This window comes from Macrobrachium rosenbergii, chromosome 11 (genome assembly GCF_040412425.1).
Source record: "Macrobrachium rosenbergii isolate ZJJX-2024 chromosome 11, ASM4041242v1, whole genome shotgun sequence".
NCBI classification, from domain to species: domain Eukaryota; kingdom Metazoa; phylum Arthropoda; class Malacostraca; order Decapoda; family Palaemonidae; genus Macrobrachium; species Macrobrachium rosenbergii.
Window position 1 is genome coordinate 39,545,765 of NC_089751.1, and position 16,467 is coordinate 39,562,231.

The 16,467-nt window shown below is 37.3% G+C and overlaps 2 protein-coding genes across 3 annotated transcripts in view; one reads left to right on the top strand and one right to left on the bottom strand.

Moving 5' to 3' along the window:
• Nucleotides 1–16,467, bottom strand: part of LOC136843342 (neural-cadherin-like) — a 721,385-nt gene that overhangs the window by 640,141 nt on the left and 64,777 nt on the right. The gene's annotated exons all lie outside the window — the stretch shown is intronic.
• The window catches only part of LOC136843343 (ADP-ribosylation factor-like protein 4C), a 124,634-nt gene continuing 112,607 nt past the window's right edge, over nt 4,441–16,467 (top strand). The window contains exon 1 of the mRNA XM_067111636.1: nt 4,441–4,631. The gene's annotated coding sequence lies outside the window, so the exon portion shown is untranslated. The remainder of the gene's footprint in view (nt 4,632–16,467) is intronic.

Consider the following 16,467-nt stretch of genomic DNA (forward strand, 5'->3'; position numbering starts at 1 on the left):
ATGATGGAGTTGGGACTTGATGTCTGCACCATGTTCGATCATGCATACAAACTGAAGCAGTGATGGTGGCACAGTCTGTTCTAAGTCTTTGTCATGAAAATAGCTGCTGAAATTCGACTTCTGACAGAGCATGTCTTGTTTTATTATCCCAGCGGCTTTTGCTAGATGGATCGCTTCACCATAACGGGATGCTTCTGATAGGATTGAACCAACATCAGTTTCAACAGCCAACAGAACTTCTCGTCCTTGGCGATTAGCTTGCAGCTGTGGAATGTGCAAAAGCAGCTGATCCTTGAGTCAAGCAGGATGAACATCAGGCGTGTCAACACCAAGCTGTTCCAGCCTCTGCTTGTAAAGCTTGGTCAAATCAGCAAGCTTGAAAATCAGTGGCCTCTCACTGGCATTTTTCATCTCACAGATGTAGGTGACTAGTTCAGAGAAAGCAATTGGATATGCATCCTTCCAGTGTTCCTGTGCTTTTTCTTGCTCCCGCACCTTTGGGTATGCCCGTTCTCAGTTATACAATGCCACCAAACAGCCAGGGTGATATTTCACTTCTTGGGCTACGACATCTCCTGCACTTAGTTTGGCGAGAAGTTTTGTATCACTGAGTGTTTTGGCACATTCATTTATTCTCCTATTCACTTGCATTGTCATTGCTTGTCTAAGCTCCCTTCCTTCAGTTTCGCAGAAGAAGCATTCTTTTGTTTTAGTTTCTTGGAGCTTTCGTGGAATCTTACTTCTACTGCCCTCATCACTAGTACCTACATGACTTGCTCTTTTTTCAGCTAGGTGTAACTTTGTGTTGTTGAACAGAAGCCTGTAACTCTCATGATATTGTGCCTTATTTTTTCTCAATGTTTCCTCTATCCCAGAACCTTCGTCAAGTCTTGCAGGGTCTAGCTTGATCAGTAGCGCACTGAGTGAGTGAAACAGAGGAATATTCTTTGCCAGGTTCGTATATCCATCATCCCCTTTTCTGGCAGGATTGGCCTGGGGAGATTTTAGATCTTCATTCTTAACCTCCTGACATAGGCAACACTTGGTCCAGTCTGTTTTCCATGATCGTCCAGTAGGGCTTGCATCCATGATTACGATGACGTTCAGGGTCGAGGGTTTATCCTTTTACCACCCTGTACATGTAATAGTATCATAGGCCTCTTATGTCTTGTAATATACAATAGGCACTTTCCTGTATGGGATACAACTAGGTTCTTGCACTGTGCCATACACCTAGTCTGATCGTTCATCCAGTGTCATAAGTCCCATGCGATCTGTACACCATCCAGATAACTAAAACCCTGTTATCCTTGGTTCGGCTTTCCCGCGCTGGCACGTCCTGTCCATTCGGGTGCGGCTGCCTAACTGATTTGGGGTTGATTAGGCAGCATTTGGGATACTAGTAGGTTGTTGCAGTATGATGCCAACATAAATTTCCTACTTATCTGACACTGAACCCCATGCTGAGTTTCACAGCAGTGATGTCACCAATGTGCCTTGGTAGTGCCCGACAATCAATCCTTTAATACAGTGCCTTAACCATGTTATAAACTAGAAAATATACACCAGCAGGCTTAAAAACATAGGAATCCACACTTAGATCATGCAATTCGGACAACTACAAATATTTCTAAGCAAAGCATCAACTTCGGGTGGTTATTTTGGCGGCCATCTTGAAAAATGGCCGCCATTTTGGATTTTCAATTAGTATTCCTTGGAGAACAATTGTGCCAAATTTGATGCTTGTATCATCATTTGCACGATTCTTCTAAAAAATTACTCTTATCTGCCCCAGTATACAAGCTTTCTGATGAAATGCCATGATTGGAAATGATATTACCAACTCAATTACAAATACCTGGCTGCATCGACGTTTAGCCTTTGACATCACTGACTTTCGATTCCTCATAACTACGTGAAAACTATAAACTATAGTCCTTTATTGCTTTCCTTTCTTATAATGAACATGAAGTATTACAGAAATGTGGAATGACGACTTGAATCTACAAGCATTTTCTACAATAAGCATACAATACCTATCTTCCATACAATACTTATCATTTTCATTTACGCGCACACAGTTCCATTAAAATCCGTTCATTTTCTAGAATCTGTATGTGTGTGTGTATATATATATATATATATATATATATATGAGTGTGTGTATATATATATATATATATATATATATATATATATATATATATATATATATATATATATATATATATATATGTACATTAATAAAAGCAATGAACGCACTTCGATGAAACTGGTGGAGACATTTCTTAGGTGAGTTATTGTTGTCATCGATAAATACCTGAATAGTTTTCACCACATAAACACCGAAAATCTCCAGTATCAGTCATAATTTTATCACCTAGAGGGAGTCTCCCGATAAATGGTCCGACCAAGTTTCATTTAAACCCGTTTAAACTTTATGTATTCCTTTTTAAATCTGCCACGCTCAATCATACACAAGTGTAAGTATATAGATACTGGTATTACACTAACAGAGGTAGCGGTATCAATGTCAACAAATTAATTTGGAAAACATTAGCAGATTGGCTGGCATCTAAGTAATGTTCAAACCTATCCACTGCAACATTTACGAAGAACGCTGCAACAAACGAATGGAACAACAATCTTTGGAAGAAACAGACTTGTTTGAGAATACGGTGTAAGCTGCGAGTAGGAAGAGAGTTCTAAATCATTTTGCCTGCTAAGTGATGCTACGGCTTATTTTTGGTCTTCAGCTTCTCTATCAAAACTAATAATTAATATTTCTGGAGTAGTATTATATATGAATTTAACATATGCCATTCCATGGCCATTTTTACAGGCCGAGAGAGAGACACATCTATGTTACAAATAGTTTCAAATATAAGCGGTTTCTTAAAAATTTCGTCAGTCTCCTCAATCCTTTAATATTCCCCTCTTGTATAATCCATATTACCCAATTTTCAAAAGATTTAGCATAAAAAGACCTACAACAGCACGGAACTGCAATGCTGAAAGCTGGATATTGGCTGAAAGATGCCCTGTATCACGCTAAGACTACGTGCTCCAGCTTAGTAGAGAGAGAGAGAGAGAGAGAGTTGGTAAGCTTCTTACATGTGTGTGTGTGAGCGTGTATATATATATATATATATATATATATATATATATATATATATATATATATATATATATATATATATATATATATATATATATATATATTGCTTATGTGTATAGTTCAAAAAGAAATAGATATATAATTTCGTAACTCTCATCCACAAAATGTATTCCAGGTGATAATATTCTCTCTCTCTCTCTCTCTCTCTCTCTCTCTCTCTCTCTCTCTCTCTCTCTCTCTCTCTCTCTCTCTCTCTCTCTCTCAAAATAGCCTTAACGATAGTTTTATGTCGTAACTGAAAATAATTTTCCCAGTTTTAAAAGATGTGCGATTCTGTGGTTGATTTTACCAGTTAATAAAGTATCTGTCCATTTCTTAGATTGTTCTGCTTATTCACTTGTTATGACACCTTTTCCCTTTACTTATAGCATCTCGTCACTGCCCACGACTACGTATCATGATTTCGCGTGCCTTTCCTTTCTTCTTTTTTCTTTTTTATTTCAACTGATTCCAAGATGATTTTAGTCCAAACATTTGATGGAAATGAACAGAATTTTCCATGTCTAAATATTTACGTATATTTTATTTTTAAATTTTCTTTGTAGCTCTTCCGATAATATATATATATATATATATATATATATATATATATATATATATATATATATATTAAATATACATAAATACATATCTGTACATACATATCTCTTCGCTTGTCTTCAGATCGGTAGTTATGCATTTTCAATTGCTTCGCCTTCATCGAGGGTCGTAGAATATTCGTCACATGAAGAGTTAGGTGATAATTTAGTCAGCATAAATTTCCAATAAGATCGAAAAGCAAGAGTCAATTTACATGATAAAAGTCTGTTGTAATTCTGTCATCACAGAATAAACAAAATATAATTCATGTATGCATGTACAGTACTTTTGTGAGTATTCCGATTCTTGAAAGACAAGCCCTCATGTTGCGTGTTGTTTTCTCAGACGAATGTAACAGAGGCTGTGTTTACGCTCGTTCGATTCTGAGAAGTCTGGGATTGTCTTATTCTCGTCTTTGCTTCACCCAAAACATTCTTAATGGCCTTCTTATTGTCATGTTTACAACAAGGTCAGCATTATCGTTCAAGACGCTGACGTGCCTGGGAATGACTTTCTTCCCATCAGGAGGGGGAGGAATTTGCCTTACCAGGGGCAGCGTCTGTGCAGACCACCAAATGTACGATGACCTGCAAAACCTACCCACCTCCCTTTGCCCGACCTGCACGATGCATTGCCTTAACTCGCCTTAGCGCGAATACCAAAGGAACGACAACCTTTCCCTAGAGTCCAGACTCCGGCACCATAGAAGGATGGGTGGCCGTGCGGCGCTGCCAGTGCCACCCGCCTTTCTAGGAATGGCCTCGGACCGCTTAGTGTAGGACAGAGTGTCGACCATTTAAAACCTCTTTTCGGGGGGACGGTGCCTTTGGGCACTCAACGACACACACGTCAGCAGGTGGAACATTTCAGTGAGGTAAGTCATAGTATGAAGTCATTCAGCAAATGTTTTATTATGTCTGCCGGCAGGTGCTCGCGTTCGCCGGGGCGATATTGCACATCTGTTTTCAATCTTACTGCAAAATAAGATATTATCTGGAAGAAATCATATGTCCTTGGCTTATTTGATAAGAGCGGCTTCACCTGACTGCCAAAGGCATTAGTTATTACTGAATCTCGCTTAATTTGATTTTGTTGCACTATTTCAATCATCAATACTTCATTCCCAGTGTTAAAAAATTCCGGAAAAATATGAAAAGAAAAAGAACAGTGCTAAATTCCAGGAGAAAAATAAAACAAGAAGAGGAGATTCTTAGCATTCGTGATTATTCTACTATCAACAAAACTCTTCAAATCATTCAAGTCTGTTTATGATTTAGGCGTGAAATGCAGTTTCGCTCACACAGGGAAGAGGTGTGCAGAACTGTTTAATGCTTACCCTTATTAGTAATAATAAAAAAAGTGTTTCATTAACAGACTAAGTTACAAGGAATTCTAAAGACTAACGTAAAAGCTTTATCTCAGAGATTTAACTCTGCAGTGATCTTCTGTAGGATTTTCTGTGGCTAGATGCACCTGCAAAACATCTGCGAGTCGACTCTTTAGTCAAAAAGAGAACTAAAATAAAATGATTAACGCTCATCAGAAGAGGCATTTAAAGAATGCGTCTACTTGCTTCATCACAGGAATGAGGGGCAATGAATGTATTTTCTCCTCTTCTTTAGCACTCTACTTGAGCGAATCGAGCGTAATTCCCTACGTGTATACCAACGAAACTGTGTGCATGCGCGCACGCACGTACGTACAAAGATATATAATATATAACATATATATATACACACGTACATGTATAATATATAGTGCATCTATATATATATATATATATATATATATATATATATATATATATATATATATATATATATATATATATATATAATATATACTGTGTATATGTGTGTGTGTATATATATATATATATATATATATATATATATATATATATATATATATATATAATATATACTGTATATATATATATATATATATATATATATATATATATATATATATATATATATATATACATATATGTAATTGTACTAGCCACAATGTCCTCTTAACTTCTCAATTCTTCGCGCAACGATCCCTGCCACATTCATGTGTTTGCGTTTATCTCATACTTTTTTTCAGCCTATCTTTGCATGAACATGATGTTTTCTACATACACAATTTTGAGCAATATAAGTGTTTTGTTGAACAAGCTATTTTTTTTTTAAATCTGATAATCTGAGATGGTGTTATTCCATCTAACAGAACTAGTGGTGATGACGAGGAAACCTGCAGAAGCTTTCTCTCGTCTGCCAGTAGCTGTACTTTCTCATCTCTTTCTCTCAGAAAAAATGTGCGCAAAACTCGCCTTTCCAGGTCTTTTTCTGACAGCTCACGGCTATTGTAAACTCACCCACCATCTGTTCCATTGTCTGCAGCGTTAAAGCAGTTACAATGTAGACTCTCACACCTGTTGACGTTACTTGGCAAAGTTGGGTCTCCTTCTCAAAATAAGAGAGCTTGATGGTCAACAATTTGTTCAAGTAGTGGAGGTTAAACACTCAGTACGATTACATCTGGTTGTGTTCAGAAACCTTTATTCCACTGCATAACTTTCTCTGAATTTCTTTAGGTTACGTTTCTTTTTTTCTCTCTTTTTTTTTTTTTGTACGTATGAGGAAAACCGCACTTCTTTTTGTTTCTTATGTTGTTGTCGTCTCTTTTTGTTCTTGGTTTTCATGATTTTCGGAAGGTTGTCTGTCTGCTGGTGCCTTATTCATAGTAAGACCTTATGATTATGTCAGTATATGAACTGGGGAACACCAGCCCGCAAATCAATGTCGGATTTAAAATTTAAACCTCTCTCTCTCTCTCTCTCTCTCTCTCTCTCTCTCTCTCTCTCTCTCTCTCTCATCAAGTCCCATAAATGATTATTTATAGTTTACCCTATATCATAGATTTTTAAAAGGGGGTTAGAATCACCTTAAAATAGTCTAATATGGTTTTCCACCTTTTTTAAAACAATTTTTATGCAACTTTGACAGAGGAATTTGCAAACATCTTTACATCAGTTCATCGATAGTAATGTCAATTACAATGATAACTGACCGAATAGTCAGAATGTCGAAACTTTATAATCAAATCCAGGCAAAGATGAAATAATGTTAAGACAATGCAAATCCTCACTGACTAATGTGGACCGAAAATACAGAGTAACTATTTACGTTAGGAAATATAAAAAAAAAAATATCATATGTAGAGAAATATAAACACCTAAGTAAGCAAACAGTTTTATCTCCACGAAAATAAGCATAGACTTCCAGAAAATCGAAATTTTAGTTATCGAAGCTTATTCGATTGAAGCAAATATGTTTCGAAAAATAAATAAATAAATAAATAGATAAATAAATAAATAAAGTACAGGGACCCGCATGCTACTTCAACGACCAAAAATGTGTAGATATAATGAACAGTCCGATATTCATCATAGTGACCATCACCCAATTCATCATATGTACTCAAGGGAGAGAGAGAGAGAGAGAGAGAGAGAGAGAGAGAGAGAGAGAGAGAGAGAGAGAGAGAGATAAATTCATGAAGTGCTTTAGCAGTGAGAAAGATTATCTTATGATGGTTTTACAAGAGAACATTGCTTGCTTATTCATGAAGGTTATTTTCCTGAACTTCCAAGCGGAGAAACAAGTACACAGACAACCACAGAGACACACAGACAGACAGACAAACAGACAGACAGAAAATATCGAAATGCATGAAATCAGAAAACAGTAATCTCTTGAAATTCGAGTTGAATGAAACATCTAAGGAAAAATACCTAATGACAAATGTATCTTTTCCCCTCTACTATTGAGCTTTGTATCACTCTTTCAATTTCCATTTCCCGTGATTCTTTCAGGGTTACCCCTTTTCCCCTCTCGACCTTTTTTCTCGAAGGAATGAATAAAAAAAATAAAGAAATTTCATGAATATGTCCAGTGAGGAGAGGTGAAAAATCATTGTTAACCAGGATTGGAAGATGGATATATTTGCCACTCAAAAAATCCTGACTTAGCAAAAGAGAACGAAAGAGAATTTGACGAAATTTCTTACCAACTGGTGGCGATGTAAACTTGGTAGGTGCCTTATGGGGGTGAAAAGTAATCCGTGTAAATAAAGCATTTCAGAGCCAGGGAAGACCTTTTTTATGCGTCTTTATGCTCTTTTCCTTTACTCTCTCTCTCTCTCTCTCTCTCTCTCTCTCTCTCTCTCTCTCTCTCTCTCTCTCTCTCTCTCTCTACAATGTGTAGCAAGAAGCAATAGGCTCCCTTCCCATTCCTTTTGCATTTTGGCGAACTGTTCCCGAAAATTCTATCTGTGTTCGCTAACATTGTCATCGGTAATAATCTACGGCAACATTTTCTCCATTAAAAGAGCAATTATTAACAAAGAAAAGGCTTCCCTCTCGTAATCGAAAGTGAACGTTAGCTTTTTTTTACATCTTTTCTTTTTAACTCCTCGAAATTCTTGCATTAGTTAAAATGTATTAATATTACTGAAGATCTTTGATGTAATTCATTTGTTCCCATGAGTTCGAGATTTGTAGCTGATTCCCGAGTGGTAATTTGGGTGAAGGCTGATGGTGAAGTAAACTTACTGTGCTAAGTCTACTGTAGTCTACAAGATGAAAGGTTTTTCTAAAGGTTGGGACGTAGCCCTCGAATAAACTACTGTACATAGCCGCTTCTTGACAGAGAGATTGCCATATGGAGCAGAGAATGCGGGAGAATGATGTAACGATTATAAGTGGTGGGTGAAAAAGTCGAATGTTGATTCTTTTTAGTGTTTTATTTTTTTCTCTCTCTCTTTTGATTGATAGAAAGGGTGAGATACACGCCAAGATGCTGACGCGGGCAACACTATCTTCCCACATCCACCACATCGTGTCGTGACAAGATCACAAACTATAAACTACATTTCAAAACCCCCCTTTCATCCCGCCTTCGAGAAAACGTTGGGCCCTATCGCGGCGTAGAAAGAACAGCGGGCTCTATATTCGACATCTGCGGATTAAAATATAGATCTGTCTCCGGAAATGCCTGAATCTATTTCTGAGGTTCGCTACGATACGCCGATGAACCGGGTCTCTCTCTTTACCTTGTTGCTAAGAAGCGACGCACAAGGGAAGACTTGTTTCCGCAAGTTCTGTGCATCTGTTAATCGCTCCAGGGTATTTAGCGGAGGAAATGAGCGGCTCACGACCGGTGAAGGATGCCAGCTTTCTGTTTGGGAGTGGCTCTTCTCACTTCCTTGGGAGTTTGTTGCGAGCGGCACTGGGGCACAGCGAGTCCCAAGTGTCCTTCCCTATCGGGAATCTTACACTGTTCAGTAAACTACTATCATGAAAAACAATTTACACAACTTTTTTCGGTTTAAGTATTCCAACTTTGTATTTGGTGTATTTATTTTAATTCTGCTAATTAGTCTGTGTTCAAAATAACGAAGTCTGCTTTGGCCTTATTCACGATAAGTACAAATTCCCGATTATTACTGTTTAAAGCTAAATTCGACAAGCAGCTGTACAGATTGTATACAATATAGCCAAGGGCCATATACAGTTTAGCCACACCGGTTTGTGTATTCACATAACCTTGCACAACCTCTCGTTCACGTCGTCAAACAGTCAAAACAATGAAGTCTGAAAACAATTACAATAAAAGTTAAAAAGTCCAGATATGTTAAAGTCTCTGATTATTTAAGGTTCCATTAATATTCTACGGAACCAGGTCTTTAGAAACATGGCATTCAACCGGCAGTTATCACTGATAGTCTTTGGGCGTCGCTGACAGATATTGATTATATGAACGCCTACTGATCACTCACAATCAGTTACATTGACAATACACAACTCTAATAGCACTGATAAAATAGGTTTTATACGAAAGCCACTACCTTTTTCTGCTTTGTTTTAGTGTTTTGCAAAAGGCCGTCGGACTATTACCTTATGCTCAAACGGGACTTGAGAGAAGATGAAAAAAAAAAAAAGACGGGTATCACCCCTAAAATGGTGTATATCTAACTGCCCTAAAAAAAAGGAAGATTGTAGGAATTAAAAAAAAAACGGAAGGGGGTTGAGTGGCGAGAGTGAGGTGGGGTAGGGGCGGCGGTGGGGTTAAGGGTGTTCAAAGCTTGGCAGAAGAAAGAAAAGGATCAGCCAATAAAGCGAGCATTCTACAGACCGATGATTCCGTATGTGGAAAGTGGTGTCCTGGCTGGTGATGTTGGACTACTATCTGAAAATTTTCTTTCGCTCAATGAAATTGCAAAAACATTGCCCATACCAAAAAAAGTGGCAGGCTATAATTGCTCCAGGCAGGTTAGGTTATAGTTTTCAACTCTGTCATTTGCCTTTGACTGCATCCTATAAAGAAACGAAAATGAAGACCTATTCCAAATGTAAGGGCTACATCCTACACAGGGACTGGGACAAGACCAATACCTGTGAATACAATCAACTTACAAACTCGAAACACGGTGCCAAATTTCTTAGGAACTTGGACCGAATTATCTTTCCAAGGCAAGTCTGAAATTACCATGGCATACCATGGCACCTTAAATACTGACAAAGAAGAAAGGATGGATTCCATTTCCCAAAGAGTACAACTCCTAGCGGAGTAAACAAAAAAAACAGGAAGGTACTGGGTTGGTTAGACACTTAACTTACATTAGGGGATCCTTTTAGATATACTCTCGAGATCAGGATAGAGATGATGGATGATTAGAATGTCGGCAAAAGCATAAAGAGGAGAAGAGATGGGCTAATGATCGTTAATAGAGAAAAAGTGTATGTGAAACCAGCAACCCTCAAGAACACCACTAAATATACAGACATGGCGACAGCCTGAATGTTAGGAGTAAAGCCATAATCCGTAATTTTAATTATTAGCCTTTTGTTTCAGTTTTACACATTTATCATATGCAATGACAGATTGTTTGAAGTCCGGCACAGAAGACGACCAGATGACAGTAAAACACAAATTGTGTGAGATCCTAGCTTTATTTTTCTCGTATTAGTCCGTGTTCGCTCTTTGACAAAGAAACCCGTATCCTGAGATGTTTCGAAAAAGTTGAGACCCGGGGAAAAAAAGCTGAGATCCCGGAGAAAAAGTTAGAGATCCGTGAAAAAATAAGTTGAGATCCGGGAAAAAAAAAGTCAGAGATCCGTGAAAAAAAAAAAGTTGAGATCCGGGGGGAAAAAAAGTTGAGATCCATAAAGAGCTTTGGATAATGAAGTTATAAGTAAATGCTGAATCAGAGGTCAATTTTTTTTAATGAGTTGAATTAGTGTTATAATCTCCTTACAGGATCTTCATGGAATACGTTTTAGACACCAGTCCGTTAGGCAAACCCAGCAAAACATAGAATGCCCTCTAGAACCCACCTTTTTCGCATCACCATCTCTGCGTAGCTGACCTCTCCCTAGCACCACTACCATTTAACCCAACTCGTGTAGGTCCGTATCAATGTCATGACGAGACGGAACCTTGGAGGATTTGTGTCCACTGTGCATACAAACTATTCACAAATAATATGTGAAGATCTGAGTTAAAGAAACTGCTGCTTAGGTCATGTTTTAGTTCTTTACGATTGCTGCATTTGATGCAGCTGTTGTCGCTAGTCCGTTTTATTTCCACTTCATCTTGTGTCAACTGGTGAAAAGAAAGGGAGACAGTTTTTCCAAGTGCTGGCAATCATTTATACTGACTCTCAAAGTCTGTCTGAAAAAGAAAATCATTATTTTTTTCTATTTTTTGCTCAGGATTAAGTGACATTGAAAAGTTATTGTAAACGACTTTTGAATAAGCACTTACAGTATAATTCAGCATAGTGATGAAAGACAAAACAACTTAACGCCAATCATTACAGAGAGAGAGAGAGAGAGAGAGAGAGAGAGAGAGAGAGAGAGAGAGAGAGTTACACAAGATAAAATAGCAAAGCCTAATGTCTTTGTTGTAAATGACTGCAACGTCTGAGCGATTATGTGGTTAAATGCTAATTCTGTCGACTCATTCTCTATCATCCGATGATAACGTCTGATCTTCCAACACCGGTCAATATCACGAACGATTCACATAGATTAATCGAATGCCCTATATTTCATTTACCGGCTTTATGCTTTTACCCTCTTCATCACAATTTTAAACAAATAAGAATCGATACTTATACAGGAAATTATAACAAGTTTCGTTTGAAACTTGTTAAGAAAATGAATTATGTCGTCAAAAGGCTAGTGATTTCCTTATCCCGAGAAAACAAAATCTTATTAAAAGTGGGGTATGGAAACACCACGCACGCACACGCACACACACACACACACACACACATTTTCCCACAGCAGCGAGGGGTAGTGGCCACGTCACGGGCACTCCCGGCAGCAAGTCCCAGCATGGTTCGTTCCACATGACCATATTAGTGCCACGCCGTCCCCTCTTCCTCGAGGGGTTAATCCTCCCAATAACTTCCCCCCAATACCTCCCCACTGCAGCAGCAGTAGCTGCGTGGTATACTCCCCCTTCCCCTCTCGATTTCCTCATGTTGCACTTTTCCTACTCTCTCTCTCTCTCTCTCTCTCTCTCTCTCTCTCTCTCTCTCTCTCTCTCTCAAAGAGATGCGTTATGCAAGAGGATAAGGATGTGAAGGTTGTAAGGGCGTGTGAGGAGCGATCTAAAGAGAGGGAAGGTCAATTGGTAGGTGGGGAATGTGATGAAAGAAGCCCGAAAGGCTTTCAAGTTAGGACGTGTGTGACCACTTATTATACATTCCCCTCTCTCTCTCTCTCTCTCTCTCTCTCTCTCTCTCTCTCTCTCTCTCTCTCTCTCTCTCTCTCAACGGTCAAATCATTGTAACCGAGAGAACAACTTGGTTCATTATCGTGTTGCAAGAATGTTGACGGATCATGTCAAAACAAGACCCAACAATGACAACAAGAGGCCAGACTTCCTGACTCTGTAAGGCGTCAGCCGAGAATTGGGGGCGAATTTTAAAACCAAAAGAAATAATGTGATACATATTAATGTACACCTCATACAAAATTATACAGAATATTAATTATTTCATAAACGATTTAGTTTGAATATATAAATACATAAATATATATGTATGTATGTATGTATGTATGTATGTATGTATGTATGTATGTATGTATGCATGTATATTTATATATATCTATGTATGTATGTAAATATGTGGATATATATACGCATATTTATATATAAGCGTGTGTGTGTGTGTGTGTGTGTGTGTGTGTGTGTGTGTGTGTGTGTGTGTGTGTGTGTGTGTGTGCGGCCACACCATGGAGCATTCTAAACCACAAATACAATTGCAAAAAAAAAATCTTTCTATTTATTTGTCAGGTCTGTCTCCCGGTAGTTCAGCCTCTCATACTCTTTTAGCCTTGTATACGCAAAGCTGGGATTCCACTTGCACCATATAAATATCATAACTTGCCTTCCTTGCCCACAATTCAGGCACATAAATTCGAAGAAAAAATCCTACCAAAATACCCACAAATCAAGCTCTGTACAAACACGACATACCCACATTTTCGGGAGCAAACTGTCATAAATGGCAGATAAAAGAGAGGATATGACTGCATGAAAGACTGTACATGACTGCATGCAAGCTTTTTGTCCTAATTAAGATGTCAAAGGACGACCGGGATAATTATGGATAATTATCCACTTCGTAGGAGCATGTCACCAGGTATTCGTTTTTCTACTTAGTTCTGCTGTGCTTTCTGGTCCGGGATGGTCTGGATGTCGAAGGGAGAAATTAAGTGGCATGTCGTCACATTACATGTTTTTTCTTTCATCATGAACAATGGAAGGAACCACTGAACTTAATTTCTTGAAAGGGAGAACTATAACATCCCATCATTATAAGGTCTCACATACTCGACTCTCACCTTATCACATAAGTTCCCTTCTTATATATGTATATATATATATATATATATATATATATATATATATATATATATATATATATATATATATATATATATATATATATATATCTCACTTAAAAGCACAAGTTTATAATTAATTTCTAAGCCATATGCTTCAAATAAAGTCGAAAACGGTCAGGACCTACAACCAGTATGTCATTTCTTTAAGTGATATATAAAAATCGAGTGTCGTTATGATTATTATCATTTATATATATATATATATATATATATATATATATATATATATATATATATATATATATATATATATATATATATATATATATATATATATTATTTCATTTCATTAACAGATTTATTTTAATCAACGTGATATTTCCTCTTACGTACCTTTCTAAATTTAACCTATTACCTTTTCATGTTTCCTTTTCGCTTCACCTATCCAGTTCATGGAACATTTTCCTATCAATCATTCAGAGAAGTGTTATGCAGAGTCCAAGCAAACAATGACATTCGCGAATAAACAAGCTGGAAAGTAACGAGAGGTGATGTCATCACAAAGTCAAAAATAATTAGTTTTGATTTTAGCGGTTTTAGCGGTTCTGACATGCCCGGCGTACAGAAGATTGGAGGGAGGAAAATGTACTCTTGACAATGTAGACCGTTTGTTTGGCCTACAAACAAACTGATGATAGTGAAAACCACAATGACAGCCTCTGCTACAGATCTCTTTCATAAATTATGCGGATGATGAAGGTGATGGTGCTGATGATGAACACTGTCACCAGTATTAACACTTGTATTACTGTTTGTAGCAACAAAAATAAGAAAACTACAATTTAAATTTATGAAATCTGTATTTAAAAAAATACATTTTTCATATAATATCATTTTTAAATACCTGAAAAATAGTAAAGTAGACGCTCTTTTTTCAATAAGAAGTACAATTATTCTGGAAAAACATGTTTAATAAAACAAGCAAATACCGAGAAGCAAACCATCAAGTAGCTTTGCTCGACTGTCTGAAGACTTCCCAATTATCACGAAGAAACTCTGGTGGGTGGCGAGCTAAAATATTTATTACACAAACAAATAAATCAAAGAAAAATATGAATAATAAGAAAAACAGTTTCTAATACTAATTACAAAGGGTCTTTGCTATATGACTTGAGAGCCAAAATCTACGGTTCTCTATAAGAATTAACGATAAAATAACCAATAAGTTCAACAATGTTAATAAAAATAATAAGGATATTTATATAAAACTGAATAAAAAAAGACTAACAACTTAAACTAGCGGCAGTGTTAATATCAAGCTAGTATTCCAATTAGCGATGACATTGTCGAAAATTTATTGTGTTGTGTGTGTGAGAGAGAGAGAGAGAGAGAGAGAGAGAGAGAGAGAGAGAGAGAGAGAGAGAGAACACGAAGATGGGGGGAGGGATGAATAAGGAAAGGATTTTAGCTGACACATGAATAAAGATCCGAATAAAAAGATGAAGATTTCAAAACGAAAATATCCCATTACTTCCACTGAAGAGAGAGATCGAATGACGATTAGTGTGTATCGGTATATACCCGCAGAGCTAAGGGTCCGGTGTCAAATTCTCACAGTGCCATACTTGTGTAACGGAGCACGCGCATTTGTTCCGCCTCATAAAATGTCCACATCGGCCTCTCTCTCTCTCTCTCTCTCTCTCTCTCTCTCTCTCTCTCTCTCTCTCTCTCTCTCTCTCAAAAGAAATATCCAGAAGATGCTTTTTCTTTTTCATTATTTTCCCTCGTTCTCCTTCTCTCCTCTGTAACGATATTCAGCTCTCCCTCTTGTAGTTCATAACCAGTATGACCCAGTATCACTTTTCACAAAGTATTCAGTTTCTCTCTCTCTCTCTCTCTCAAAGAAATATCCAGGGGACTTTTTTTCTTTCTTTCTTTTTCAAAAAATTCTTGTTCCCTTTATCTCGCTCTCTGTTGATATTCATCTCTCTCTCTCTTGTAATTTATATCTCGTATGATCCAACATCACTTTTCACAAAGTGTTCAGTTCTCTCTCTCTCTCTCTCTCTCTCTCTCTCTCTCTCTCTCTCTCTCTCTCTCTCTCTCTCTCTCTCCCAGGTGAGCTTTTTGGTCCGATAATGATGTCGTACATTTGCAGGTGATTCATAACTTAATTTACCAAGAGGTTTTGTGTGTTCCGGATCCGCGTTCATAAACGTAATTAAAGTTATGAATAAATTATCAAACACTAATGACCAAGGATACAGTTTTCGGTTACATGAGGTATAATGGAAATAATCGACTTCCTTCACTCTAATGATAATTGGTGTGTGTGTGTGTGTGTGTGTGTGTGTGTGTGTGTGTGTGTGTGTGTGTGTGTGTGTGTGTGCTTCCAAATTCCCTTCGCACAATAACATCTCACTTTCACAAGCCAAAATTATCATAATGAAATCATACTGGAATCCCAGGCATCAGAATTCAATTAATCTAAATACGTAAACTACACAAATGCATGTTGTGATAATCTTTTGAATTGGTTACTTGCTTCAAAAGTTTCTTATGGAATGTATTTCCTTCTTATATGCAGACCCGAGATGGTATGAAAGTACGGAATTCTAGAGTATTCTCAGTAGAAAATGAGACAAACAATTCATAATTGAGTCCATGCCATATATTACCTTCGTAGCTTTAGGTAGACAAAAAAAAGTATTGAAGCACCAGAACAATTCTTGAGTACTCTTAACAGGAAACTTTGACAAAGGCCATTAAAACTGTTTCCAAATTAAGAGCTCATCATGTAACA